The sequence below is a fragment of the Leptonotus elevatus genome, chromosome 21, assembly GCF_054856555.1.
Source record: "Leptonotus elevatus isolate MCC_2025b chromosome 21, RoL_Lele_1.0, whole genome shotgun sequence".
NCBI lineage: Eukaryota > Metazoa > Chordata > Actinopteri > Syngnathiformes > Syngnathidae > Leptonotus > Leptonotus elevatus.
Window position 1 is genome coordinate 1,419,607 of NC_141259.1, and position 13,337 is coordinate 1,432,943.

Genomic DNA, 13,337 nt, shown 5'->3' on the forward strand with positions numbered 1-13,337 from the left:
TTCCCTCTTCGCTCCTCCTGCCCCATGAACTTCTCCTGACCATGACTAGAAACGTGGTCGCCAAACACGCTGAGAGCGACCACGCGGCTTCCTTCTTTGAGCCCCGGATTTGAACCACAACGCGCACCCCAAAGCACGCATCAAGCAAGGACTCGCAACCAAACTGCGCGTTTCCGCCGAGAGCCCACCCACCTACCATCTGCTTTCTGAATCACGCAGCGCCCCGCCGACCTGGTCCCACGACAGCTGTTAGGCACCGAGCCGCTGAGCGCCAGCGACCCATTTCTGCTCCAGCCGTGCGCTTGAGACGCCCCGCATCGCCCAAACCAACTGACTGCGGCCTCTCAACCGCGCAAGCACATCACCACCAACCGGGACTTGTGCCAGCCTCCACGCGGTGCGCGCACCTCGCCACCAACCGGAGACCTGCAGCGGCCCCTCAGTCGTGCGCCCATTACCATCAGCCAGAGACTCCAGTGCAGCATTCCAGCTGCGCGTGCGCCGACAGCCCAGATCGCCTCCAACTGAGTTTTTCTTCAACTGAGGATCGACGCTCGTTGAGTCTCTCTCTCTTCCGTGCAACTGAATCAGTACGTAAGTTGCGCTTTCATTGCAATCTGACCATATACTACTGGTGAAACGCTTTTATTCAAACATAAAAGGATTGACAGGTCAAAACGCTTACATCTTTAGTCCCTTTTTATCTTTTTTCATTCCCTTTTTATCTTAGTTCGTTAGGTTGCAGGTTTTCTTTTTATCTTTGATTCACATCTTTTTTTTTTATTCCATTCCATTAATAGGTTAGGCTGTGACTGATATATGTGTGTGTTACTAAATAAATTTGTTGTCTAGAAACTCAATTTCGGCCGAATCATTTGTGTTTACTGAGTGGATTAGTAATTATTTTATTAAAGCAAAGAACTCCATGATTAACTAAAGTAGCAAAGGAGGAGGAAGTCGCTCACGAGATGCTGTGACTATCGCGAGACCTACAGCGAGACCAGAAACCCTAACATGGCGGCGTCCTGCTGCTAAGATAGAACTAGCTCTAATATACTAAACTAATCCAAATTTAACCATCATATATCTTGCATTTTCTCTTCTCTCTTTTTCATCCGGCAGATCTGAAATACCACCCAACGTGGAGGACCTTGAACGTTTCATCGACGGATATTTTTACAGCTGCGCGATGGAGGATCCTGCCGTCGAGAAACCATCAAAGAAACCCTCTTCGAAGAAGAGGAAAAACGATTCAGCGACGGACACGGACGACCTAACCACCACCACTACGGACGTTTCGGTCAGTGTGCTGGAGTCCATAAATAAAAAACTTGACGTCCTCGGCCTCATCCTCGAGGACGTCAAAGAATTAAAAGTAAGTATGGAATTTATCAGTCAGCAGGTAAGTGTCCTTAAACAGGAAAATGCCGAGTTACATTCTACACTCACGACTGTTTCAGCCGAGCTGGAAACTATGAAAAAAGAAAATAAAACGCTAAAAGAAACAGTTTTAGATGTACAATCCCGCAGTATGCGGGAGAATTTAATATTCTCAGGTATATCTGAGAATACCTCTGATAACCCAGAGGTTGAGATAAAAAAATTTATGACGAATTCATTAAAAATTCCTCAGGAGACGGTAAATAACATCTCTTTTGACCGGGTACATCGGCTTGGAGCCCGTAGAGGCAACAAACCCCGTCCTATTATTGCAAAGTTTGAGCATTTTAAACAGAAATTATTTGTTAAAAGTAAAGGACGGGAGCTTAAAGGGACCTCATTTGGAATGAATGATCAATTCCCGAGAGAGATCAATGAGCGGCGAAAGGTACTGTTTCCTATAATGAAACAAAATAGGCAGGAGGGTAAGCGGACTACGATAGCCGTTGATAAGTTATATATCGATGGCCAACTATTCCGGAACCCCAATTCCACTCCCTGGCTGTTCTAATTAGCATTGGTGGAACTAAACTTAGTTTGATTACTAGGTGTATACATATACTGTATATGTGGTTATAAAACCAAAAACATGAATACTTATTATGTTTAGGCTATATTATAAATATAATATTAATACACAACTATATCTAAAGTATATTTATAAAAAATAAAATAAAAAAAAATCTCGCTGGGGTTACTGGTGTATTGTTATGTTTAATCCCCTGTTAATTTCCCTCACTTTCACCGCCCTACTCGTTTTTGCACGGTTTTATTTACTTACACGTTACCTTACACGTTACCTTACACGTTACCTTACACGTTACCTTACACGTTACCTTACACGTTACCTTACACGTTACCTTACACATTACCTTACATGTTGCCTTATACGTTACCTCATATTTTATACAAACTATATAAATCACCTAACCACTTTGATTCTATCCTATAACATGCCAGTGGTGGCAAATGGCCTATACAGATATATACATAGGACTGTGTTTATATTATTTGTATGCATAAATTAGTTTTGGTTTCCTGGAATGTTTGTGGCGCTCGCTCACAGGCAAAAAGAATAAAAACTTTAGACCATCTCTTAAAATTAAAAGCAGATATTTGCCTCCTACAAGAAACCCACCTACAAAAATCTGAAGAAAAATTACTTATTGATAAAAATTTTAGCCAAGCGTACTCTGCCCCTTATAACAGTAGACAAAGGGGAGTCTGTATACTCATACATAATAATTTACTCTTTACTCTAAATAATACAATAACAGACCCAGAGGGCCGATACATTATTATTCAGGTGACTATATTTAATAAAATATATACATTCGGTAATTTATATGCCCCTAATAATGATGATCCGGCCTTTTTCCATGAATTTTTCTCTAAACTGTTTGAATTAGCAGCGAACTCTACTATTATTATTGGAGGAGACTTTAACACAACCTTAAATCCATTAATAGATCGTTCTAATAAAACAACATGTATAAGGCGATCACAATCCACAAAAGTAATAGGGGAATATATGGATGACTTTGGCCTCGTCGACAGCTGGAGACTTAAAAACCCAAATAAGAAGGAATTTACCTTCTTTTCCGCTGTGCACCGGTCCTTTTCAAGAATTGATTTTTTTCTTACAAATAATTCTATTGCTGATAAAACCGTTACAAAAATACATCCTATTATTATTAGCGACCATGCACCAGTCTCCCTTTCCCTACAAGTTGATTATACCTTTAAACCACCACCTACATGGCGTTTTAACATCTCACTACTAAACGACGCAGAATTTGACAAAATTATAAGAAAAGAATGGGCGGACTTTTTGGAAATAAATGACTCTCCAGACCTATCTCCAGCTCTTCTCTGGGAAACCGGGAAAGCAGTAATTAGAGGTAAAATTATATCATATTCATCTTATAAAAAGAAACAGGATCAAAAATTAGAAAAAGACTTGGAAGATAAAATTAAACAACTGACGGATGAGTACGCAATAAACCCAAATAACCAAATATGGACTGACTTACAAAATACAAAAATACAGTTAGACGATATGTTAACTAAAAAGACAGAGTTTATAATACAACAATTGAGATACAACAACTTTGAATATAATAACAAATCAGGTAAATTTCTTGCAAACCAACTTCAACGTAATCGGGAAAAATCGCTTATAACGGCTATTAAAGGTACAACTGGTGAATGTACACAATCACCAGAAGAAATTAATCAAATTTTTTATAATTATTATCACAATTTATACTCAGAAACTAATAAACCTAACCCAGAGCATATTGAGGCATTCCTCAGTAGCTTAAGTATACCTCAGGTAACTACTGAATATAAAGATATGTTAGATGCACCACTTACTATAAACGAGTTGTACAGTGCTCTAGATAGTATGCCAAATGGCAAAGCACCCGGCCCTGATGGTTATCCGGCTATATTTCTAAAGCACTTCTGGTCAATGCTTGCTCCACTATTCTTAAGAGTAGTAACAGAAATTAAAACTAATGGTCACATACGCCCACACATGAATACAGCAGCAATTAAACTTTTATTAAAGCCAGAAAAAGACCCCACCCTTCCATCAAGTTACCGTCCGATTTCACTAATTAACACTGATATTAAAATTATCACTAAGGCTTTTACATCTAGATTAGAAACAGTAATCCCGACAATCATTCATAGCGACCAAACAGGCTTTATTAAAGAGCGTCACTCTACTAATAATATTAGAAGGCTCTTTAACCTTATTAGTATGTCACAGCGGCATGATAAAAAGGCAGTTATTATATCATTGGATGCAGAAAAAGCTTTTGATAAAGTTAACTGGTCCTTCCTCTTTGCTGTTTTAAATAAATTTGGCTTTGGGAAGTCATTTATTCACTGGGTGTCAGTATTATATGATTCTCCTAAAGCTACTGTTACTACTAATGGGATTATATCTAAGAGTTTTACTCTACAGAGAGGCACAAGACAGGGATGCCCACTGTCGCCTTTATTATTTGCAATATTTATTGAACCGCTTGCATTAGCCATACGCCAGGAAAGAATGATTCAAGGAATTCACTCTGGGGTAACAGAACATAAAATTAATCTATATGCCGATGATATTTTACTTTATTTAGAAAAGCCTGCTATTTCATTAGGGGAAGTATTTAACTTAATAACTAAATTCTCACAGTTATCAGACTATTCTATTAACTGGACAAAATCAACACTTCTACCTATTACAGAAAATTCATGGAACCCTGCAAGCCAGGACCCATACTACTCATTTCCTATAGGTAATTTAAAATACTTAGGCATAAAAATCTCACCTAAATTAACTGATTTAGTTCATTTAAATTTCACTCCACTTCTGGATAGCATTTATAGTGACTTGGAGCGCTGGAATAATCTTCCTATTTCTCTAATAGGACGAATAGCCACTATTAAAATGAAAGTTTTACCCAAAATAAACTATTTTTTCTCAATGATTCCATTTAAACCTACGGCTAACTGGTTCCAGTTGTTGGACTCAGCCGTTACAAAATTTTACTGGAAAAAAAAAAAAGCAAAGATTAGTCTATCTACTCTTCAGAAAAATAAATCCAAAGGAGGTCTAGAGGCACCAAATTTTATGCACTATTATATAGCCAACCAGCTACAATATATTATTTTATGGGCACAACCCAATAGAGATACTAACTGTTGGCTGGAACTAGAACAGAAGGATTGTAATAACCTCAGACTCCTAGATTTACTCTTTATTACAACATCGATTAAGCGCCATAACTGCTTTAAAAATCCAATGATTTCCGCCACCCTGACTGCCTGGTGGAAGGCACTAGAAATGACAAAAGCCAAAGTGGAGCCCAGCGGGCTTTCTCCCCTATGGCATAACCCCGACTTTCAAATTAACAACCAATCGTTTTATTTGAATGTGTGGGAGCAGAAAGGAATTACACATCTCCACCATCTCTTCTCAGATAATATGTTTATATCATATACATCCTTGCTCCAAAAATATAAAATAAAAAACGGAAACTTTTTACATTATTTGCAAGTTAAAAGTATGATAAAGAAACAAATTCCAACACTCCAGGGTACGCTCCAACCGCCTGTTTTAGCTAAAGATATTACCAAGCTTTCTCCAACAACAACAAAAAAACTCTCAAAAATATATAAGTTACTTTCATATACTGATAAAACGTCTTTACCCATCTCAAAATGGGAAACAGACTTGTCTATAGCTCCGGAATCTGTCTTTTGGATTCAAGTTTGTGAAAATGTTTTTAAAATGACAAAACACACAAATTTACAACTTATCCAATATAAAATTATTCACAGAACATACATTACTCAATATATGATGAAGAAAATGGGACTCTCAGACTCCGACATTTGTCTCCAGTGTTTACAAAACACTACAGACACTTATTTTCATGCTTTATGGTTATGTACTCCGGTTATGTGTTTCTGGACTAAAGTCTTAGAAAAACTTTCCGCTGTCTTGGACTGTAGGATACCGTTCTCTCCAAACTTGTGTTTGCTAGGTGACTTAACAACAATTGACTTACCACATAAACAATTTCAATCTATACTTGTAGCCCTTACTATCGCAAAAAAAACAATTCTTGTTAACTGGAAAAATAAACAAACTTTGAATATCGACCAATGGTCTAACCTCCTCATAAATCATATTTTAATGGAAAAAATATCTGCCTCAAATAAAAACCAAATGTCAAAATTTAAAGAAACATGGTCTACGTATATAGAATTTTTTAACCTAAACTTGGATTTTAATTCTGCCTGTTAGCGAGAGCCACAGCAGCGTTATAACTGGCATTGATGTTTCTGTATTAGGCAATTTGTAACTAATGGTTGTGTTTCCATAGTCAGGAACCCGGCTGCTGCCAGCGGGATCGAGCGGATTCACCTCCGATGGGCACCAGGGGTTGATATTCGGATTCACGGCATGCCAGTGGGTTAATTCTGTGGGTGCTGTCCCCCCTGGCGGGGAGTGGGCGGGTCTGCCCCTCTGTTGGCTGCTGGGTGGCGGCTGCGTCTTGGCCGTTCCCTGGGTCTCTTGGGGGGTGCTGCGTTGCGGGGCTTTCCCTGGTGTCGGGGGCGGCGCCGTTCCGGCGCGGTCCGTCGCTCTGGGCCCGGCGACGCGGTTCGGGGCCTGTGGGCCGCCGGGGTGCCCGGTGGTTCCCTCTCCCCTCCCCCTTCCTCCCCCTTGCTGCCTCTCCCTCCTCGCCTCTCCCCGCCCGTCCTCCGCCTCCCTGTCCCCTCTCCCTCGTCGCCCTTCCTCCTCCTCTCCCCCTCTCCTTGCGTCCCTGCCGCTGCCCCCTGCCCTTCTTGTCGTCCCCTTCCCTCCTCCCTTCCCCTTCCCCGGTACGCCTTCCTTCCCCTCCCCTGGGCCGGGGGCTCCATCCATGGCCCGGGTCTCGGTGCTATGGGGGCCGGCGGGGGTGGCTGGGGTTTGGTGTCGTGCCCGCCCCGCTCCGGTGGGCGTCCTGACACCTCGGGCGGGACCCAGTATCCGGGGGGCGAGCCCTATCGCCCCGCCGGACGGGTCCCATATGCCCGCCGGGGTCCTGGTGGGGTGGGTGGGGGCTTGGTGGGCCGGTGCGCCTCCTGCCCCCGCCCGGTTGGGGGGGGCCCCGCTGGTCACACCTCTTAACTCACTACACTAGGTTTGCACAATACACTTTTATAGACATATAGGGCACATAACACACTTTGGGGGGTGGGGTAGGGTGGAAACACCGTCTTCACCCTACAACTCCCCTCCAATTTTAATACACCACACAACTTGTGGGTGGGGGGGGGGCTTGGGGGCTTGTGGGGGTGCCATCGGTTGGGGGCCGCAGTATAGAGCAGTGCTGCGGTCCCCTGTCCGTGTCGCCACCCGCCCCCCCCCCCCCCCCGCCCTATCTATTTTTTTTAATGCACCACATACACTCAGCAACATGCTTGGGTGGCGGGTGGATCGGAGCGTGGGAATATCATTTCCATCGGCTCCGGTTCACCTGCTCCTAATTTTAATGCACCACACACACACACTTGTATATACACTGGGTGGGGTCACATTCACGGTTTAGGGGTAGAGTTCGCCAGTCCGCGAGCTGGCGGACTCAGTAACAGGGGTTAATTTTCACAAAGAACGCTGGGGTGACGACCGGGGCCTTCCCCCGCTGGGCCTGGGGTTCGGGGGTGTCGGCCGCCCTCCGGTGCCCCCATCTCCCCCTTCTGCCCCCGGTGTTCCGTCCTTCCACACGGCGGGGGGTGGGGTGGGCGCGGCTGCCCTCTCCGCTCCGCTGTCCGGCCCCTCTTCGGCGCCGGTGCCTGGGTGCGGGTGGTCCCCGGGGGCTGGGGGTCGGGGGTTGGGGGGCTGCCGGTTGGTCGGGGTGGGGTCGGGGGGGGGGGGCGGCTTTGTTGGGGGGGGCGGTGGTGGGGGTTGCGGGGTGGGGGGGTGCTGGGGGTGGGGGGTGTCTGGGGGATTGGGGGCATGGGGGCGGCTGGGGCTGGGTTGGGGTGGGTGGCGGGGGGTTGATGGGGGGCGGGGGGTGGTGGGGGGGGCGGGGGTTGGGGGCCGGTGGGGTGCCTGGTGGGCCTGCAGTGCCCCGTCCTGCTGCGTTGGGCCGGGGGCGCGGGCCGTGTTGGGGCGGGGGGCGCTCCTGCTCCTGGGTTTGCTCTCCGGCCGGTGGCCCTGGTGGGGCCCGGGGGTCGTCCTTTGGCGCTGCCGCGGCCTGGGGGGCCCTGAGGTGTTGCGCTTGCTCTGTTCCGGCGGGGGTCGACGGCTCCCCTCTTTGGTGGAGATTTTCATGCATGCCAGATCCACCACACCAGCATCTACCGAAACTCAGACACAATCTGTTTCCTCCTCAGGTTATTGAATCGGTGGAGGCTGGTGTCTCGGATCTCACGCGGCTTCGTCTGTCCTTCCTTCCTTTTCTCGGTCTCTCCGTTGGTCTCTTGAGGCCTCCCTGACTTTATGTTTTTTGGATTTGTTGGGGTCTGGATGTTTCTTGGGCTGGGGAGGAGTTCTGGTGGGGGGTGTCTGGTCGGTGCTGGATTTCACCTTCCTTGGTTTTCTTCGGTCCCCTCGGGTCTCCTGGTGTTCGATTTAGGTGAACGGTATAAGATTTTTTTTTTCTAATAGGTTTTCTGGTGAGCTAACAAACACACGCACGCACGCACGCACACACACATACTCACCCACACACACAAAAAAAAAAAAAAAAAGGTATGTATGTATGTATGTATATATGTATATATGTATGTATATATGTGTATATATATATATATATATATATTTAAAAAAAAAAAAAAAAAAAAAGAGCAATGATGATGACATTTCCGAATGAACAATACTGAGCTCTAAAAAAAAAAAAAAAAAAAAAAAAAAAACTAAAGTAGCAACTTCAGATTATGAATACTTGATAATAGGATTTTTATCGTTTATTTTGCCCCTACAAACAAGCAAAGTAGTGGTGCCCCAGAGGTTGCTGAGGAAATTACAACTCCCCTCAGTACCGTCTGAATTTCTCATAAGCCATTACGGCAACTCAAATAATTGCTACAATACTGTATTTATTTTTTCCAAAGATCAAAGAAAAGTGTTTGTTATGCCATAGCATAATTTACAATACACTCTTATATACACTGTTATATTGTATTTATAATAATACGGTTGAGATGCATGGCTTTCTTGAATAAATGTGTGCTGCTGAGTGACATGCTGTATGTTGTCTTTCATAACAATACAGTAACAGTGATTACTACAAATAGCAAATCTTTTCTCCCGTCTTTATAACCTTTGGAAGCCGATAATATTCCAAATGTTTTTCGCGGTCTGACCTGTTTGTACAACCAAAAACACGGCAATAGTTCACCATTGTCCTCAACAAAGTTCTCTGTTGTGGTGCGATGAGGAGTGAAGACACGGAGTATCTCCAAGATGGCTGCTTTCAAATTGATGACGCGGCTGATGACGCATCGGGAAAACACTCTAAATAAAGTTGAGCATTTCTGTTACTTTGAGTTACGCTCAAACAAATGTAAGTTTCGGTTGTTGTTTTATCTCACGTTGTGCTTGTGCACGTGTGTGAGGGAGCAGGTTCAGTAAGGTGTTGTGTAGTACTGTTGAGTAGTGATGGCAAAATGAAGCTTCATGAAGCATTTGCGATATTTTTTGACTCCTCTAGATGGTGCTCTTGGTTTAAAGATAAAGGCAAGTGCAATGAAAATGGATTACATTTGCATTGCATCTTTGAATGAAAAAAGATAAAAAGGGACTAAAGATGTAAGCGTTTTGACCTGTCAATCCTTTTATGTTTGAATAAAAGCGTTTCACCAGTAGTATATGGTCAAATTGCAATGAAAGCGCAACTTACGTACTGATTCAGTTGCACGGAAGAGAGAGAGACTCAACGAGCGTCGATCCTCAGTTGAAGAAAAACTCAGTTGGAGGCAATCTGGGCTGTCGGCGCACGCGCAGCTGGAATGCTGCACTGGAGTCTCTGGCTGATGGTAATGGGCGCACGACTGAGGGGCCGCTGCAGGTCTCCGGTTGCTACGAACCACAGTGGAATAAGGAAGGAGATTATCACGCGTTGTAACTACTTCTGTAAATCCTTCTGTAAATACTGGCACAAGGACCCCCCTTTAGCTGTTCAACAATGTGCCTGACGTTAAACAACGCACGCAAGGACCGCTTAGTAGTCTAACAATATGCTCAATGTAAATACACAAACTCAGCACTGAACTAAAGCAAGCATTAACATAGCATTTATCATCCACTGATGCATCACACCACAACTTAAAAGGTAAGGTATTTTTTTTATTGTTTAAATACTGTACACTTGATTTGTATTTTCTGCACATTTTTTTGAATAATTATTTGTTGCATTTTTATATTTACAAATATCTAACATTTGTATTTTTGTCACTTTCTTTTGATCAAACTTTTTTGCACCATAGCTAGCTAATATTTTTGGCAAAACACACATAAAGCAGTTTTGCTTTGACTCTCTTTTTTTTTTTTTTTTAAAGAGCTCAGTATTGTTCATTTGGTAATGTCATCATCATTGCTTTTTTTTATATATATATATATATATATATTATTATTATTGCTTTGACTCTCATTAGAATATTATTGTTGTCGTTGTCGTTGGTATTGTTATTATTGTGAATGCGTATCAAAGTTTTTAGGGGTAGATCCAGTTTCACCTTGCTTTCAATGTGTCCAGTTACAAGGTAGGGGAAAAAACAGCTTGTTGGATTCTCTGTTTTCATACCCTGTCAAATGGTTGAAAATGTTGCAATTAAATACATGTTAAATTTGAATGTGTTAAATTCATTTCTAGGTTCAGCCTCAATCAAATACTGTAATTATAAGAAAACTATCAACTACAAGTAGCAGAGTGCAAATTAATGTATGCTCACCAAATATGTTCAGCGGTAACAAACATTAGCATTCTGTATATACTGTGTAACATGGCTTTTCATACTTTTTGGACATTAGTCATTAGTGTGACGATTCAATGTCTTTTACGGTATCACTATTCACTGTTCCTCTTAATCAGTTAAATTTAACATTTTTGTCTTGTAAGAGGCCCGACGAAATGCCATCACTCACAATGCACGCACCCTTGCAAGCCTTTGCTGCTCAGTGAGACACTGTCTTAACTGACAAAAGTACCGGTAATAAAATGTTAAATATAAAGATGAACAGTAAAATAGTGATACCGTAAAAGACATCTTCTGACGTGTGAAGACATTGTCAGACGTTTGAAGACATCTTCAGACATGTGAAATCATCTTCAGACGTGTGAAGACATCTTCAGACGTGTGAAGACATCTTCAGACATTTTTATAGACGTCTTGATTTACAAAGACGTCTCAATACATGTCTATATACACATCTTATAGACATGTCTTGACTTTAAAAGACATCTCAAGACGTCTCAAAAATATGTCTTGAGACACATTGATGGCTAAATATGAAAGATTAAAATAAATACTATTTGCTGATGATACTACAATACTAGCTTCGGGCAAAAATCTTCAACAACTTGGAACGGAGATAACGTAGAACTTAACAAACTCAAAGGTTGGTTTGATTAAAAAAATAAACTCTTATTAAATATACTTAAAACAAAAGTAATGTTTTTTGGTAAATTTAAAGGGGACACTCAAATCCAAATTAAAATCAATAATGTTGAAATTGAGAGGGTAAAGGATTACAAGTTTGAGTCATAATATTAGTTGGAGACCTCAAATAAACAGCATCCGTTCCAAATTAGCAAAACATTTAGCCATATTGAATAAATGCAGGTGTCTGCTTGATGAAAAATCTCTCCACATACTTTTTTGCTCACTTATTCTTTCATATTTTAGCTATTGTATTGAGGTTTGGGGAAATACTTACAAAACCAAATTGGAAATGCTATTTAGACTACAAAAGAAAGCTGTTAGGATTATGCACAATGACGGATTCAGGGCCCATACAAACGGACTGTTCCTAGAACTACTAAAGCTTGAAGATCTAGTAAAACTCAAATCTCTATAAATATTATATAACACAAATAGCAATCAACCCCCCCCCCCCCCCCCCCCAAAAAAATACAACAGTTGTTAAAGGTAAATATACTTTTCGGAGAGCATTTACTTTTAAGGTACAATGTGTTCGTACGTCTCTGAAGAGCCATTGTATTGTCTAAGAGGGGTTAATTTATGGAATGGTCTAGATAATGAGCTAAAGTGTGTTGCTAATATATACCAATTAAAAAATATATATATACATGATAGGTATTTTTAATTTTATATGCAAAAGAAACACATTCGATTCAGGGTTTGTCTGGATGGAACAAAAATGTTTAGGACTGAGTATTAGGTGACATTACATTTGTAAAAAAAAAAATACGTGTTATGGCAGCAGATAGCTGTATTGCAGGGCCTGAGGACTTTTATTTCCATTTTTATTTGTTTTATACAATATTTTGTTTTGTGAAGCATTTTGTTTCTTATCTTCAATTGATGTTCATGATTGATGTTTCTTATGTTGAGCATTAATGCTCAGTGAGAAAAAATCGGGCTCCTGTATGATGTACATTATGATGGGGTAGGCATTTAAAAGCTCTTGCTTCAGCCTACTCCTTTTGGGCTTCAACACAATCTATTAACTACTGTTTACAAATGCTTGCTTTAAATGTATCATGCCCAAATAAACTGAAATGTTTTAAAAATAATAATAATAATAATAATAATAATAATGGTTATAAGTGAGCAGGTCATAATGAAAAGAATAATCTGCATTAAAAGTGTTGTTGACATTGAAATTGTAATTATTTCTCAAACAGCCTTGACAAATGGCATTTTCCCCCATAGTTGATTATGTTGCTCAGTCAAGGCTTTACCATTGAAACTGCCATTTTGTCCTGACTTGGACTACAAGTCGTACTTTTATGCAGCCAATGTCGTCCTCGAGGAGCACTTGTTGGTATGGGCCCACAATAAAATTTGCAGGGAGAATGCACTGATGTTCCATTGCTCTTGTTTACATGTGCGGTTTGAGTATTCTCACAACAGCCTCCTTCATCCAGATGTAGACTTAACAAGTGGCTATGTGTAGAGTGGAAAGTTTGTGGACCTGGGAAGGCGTTAAAAAGGGGCTATGAAGTGGCACTCTATATTGTGGGATTCATGATTACACAAGAGACGCCAAGGTGCTTCCTTTGGAGCATAGGACCTTTACTCTGCTCCTATTCCTATACAGCTGCAGCACACTCTGAATTTGACTCAACTTTTCCTAAGTGACGTCATGGTGCAACAGCGAGTATTGCTAAGTCTCAATCTTGCAAACATTACCTTCAATATATTAATGAAATTGAAAAGAT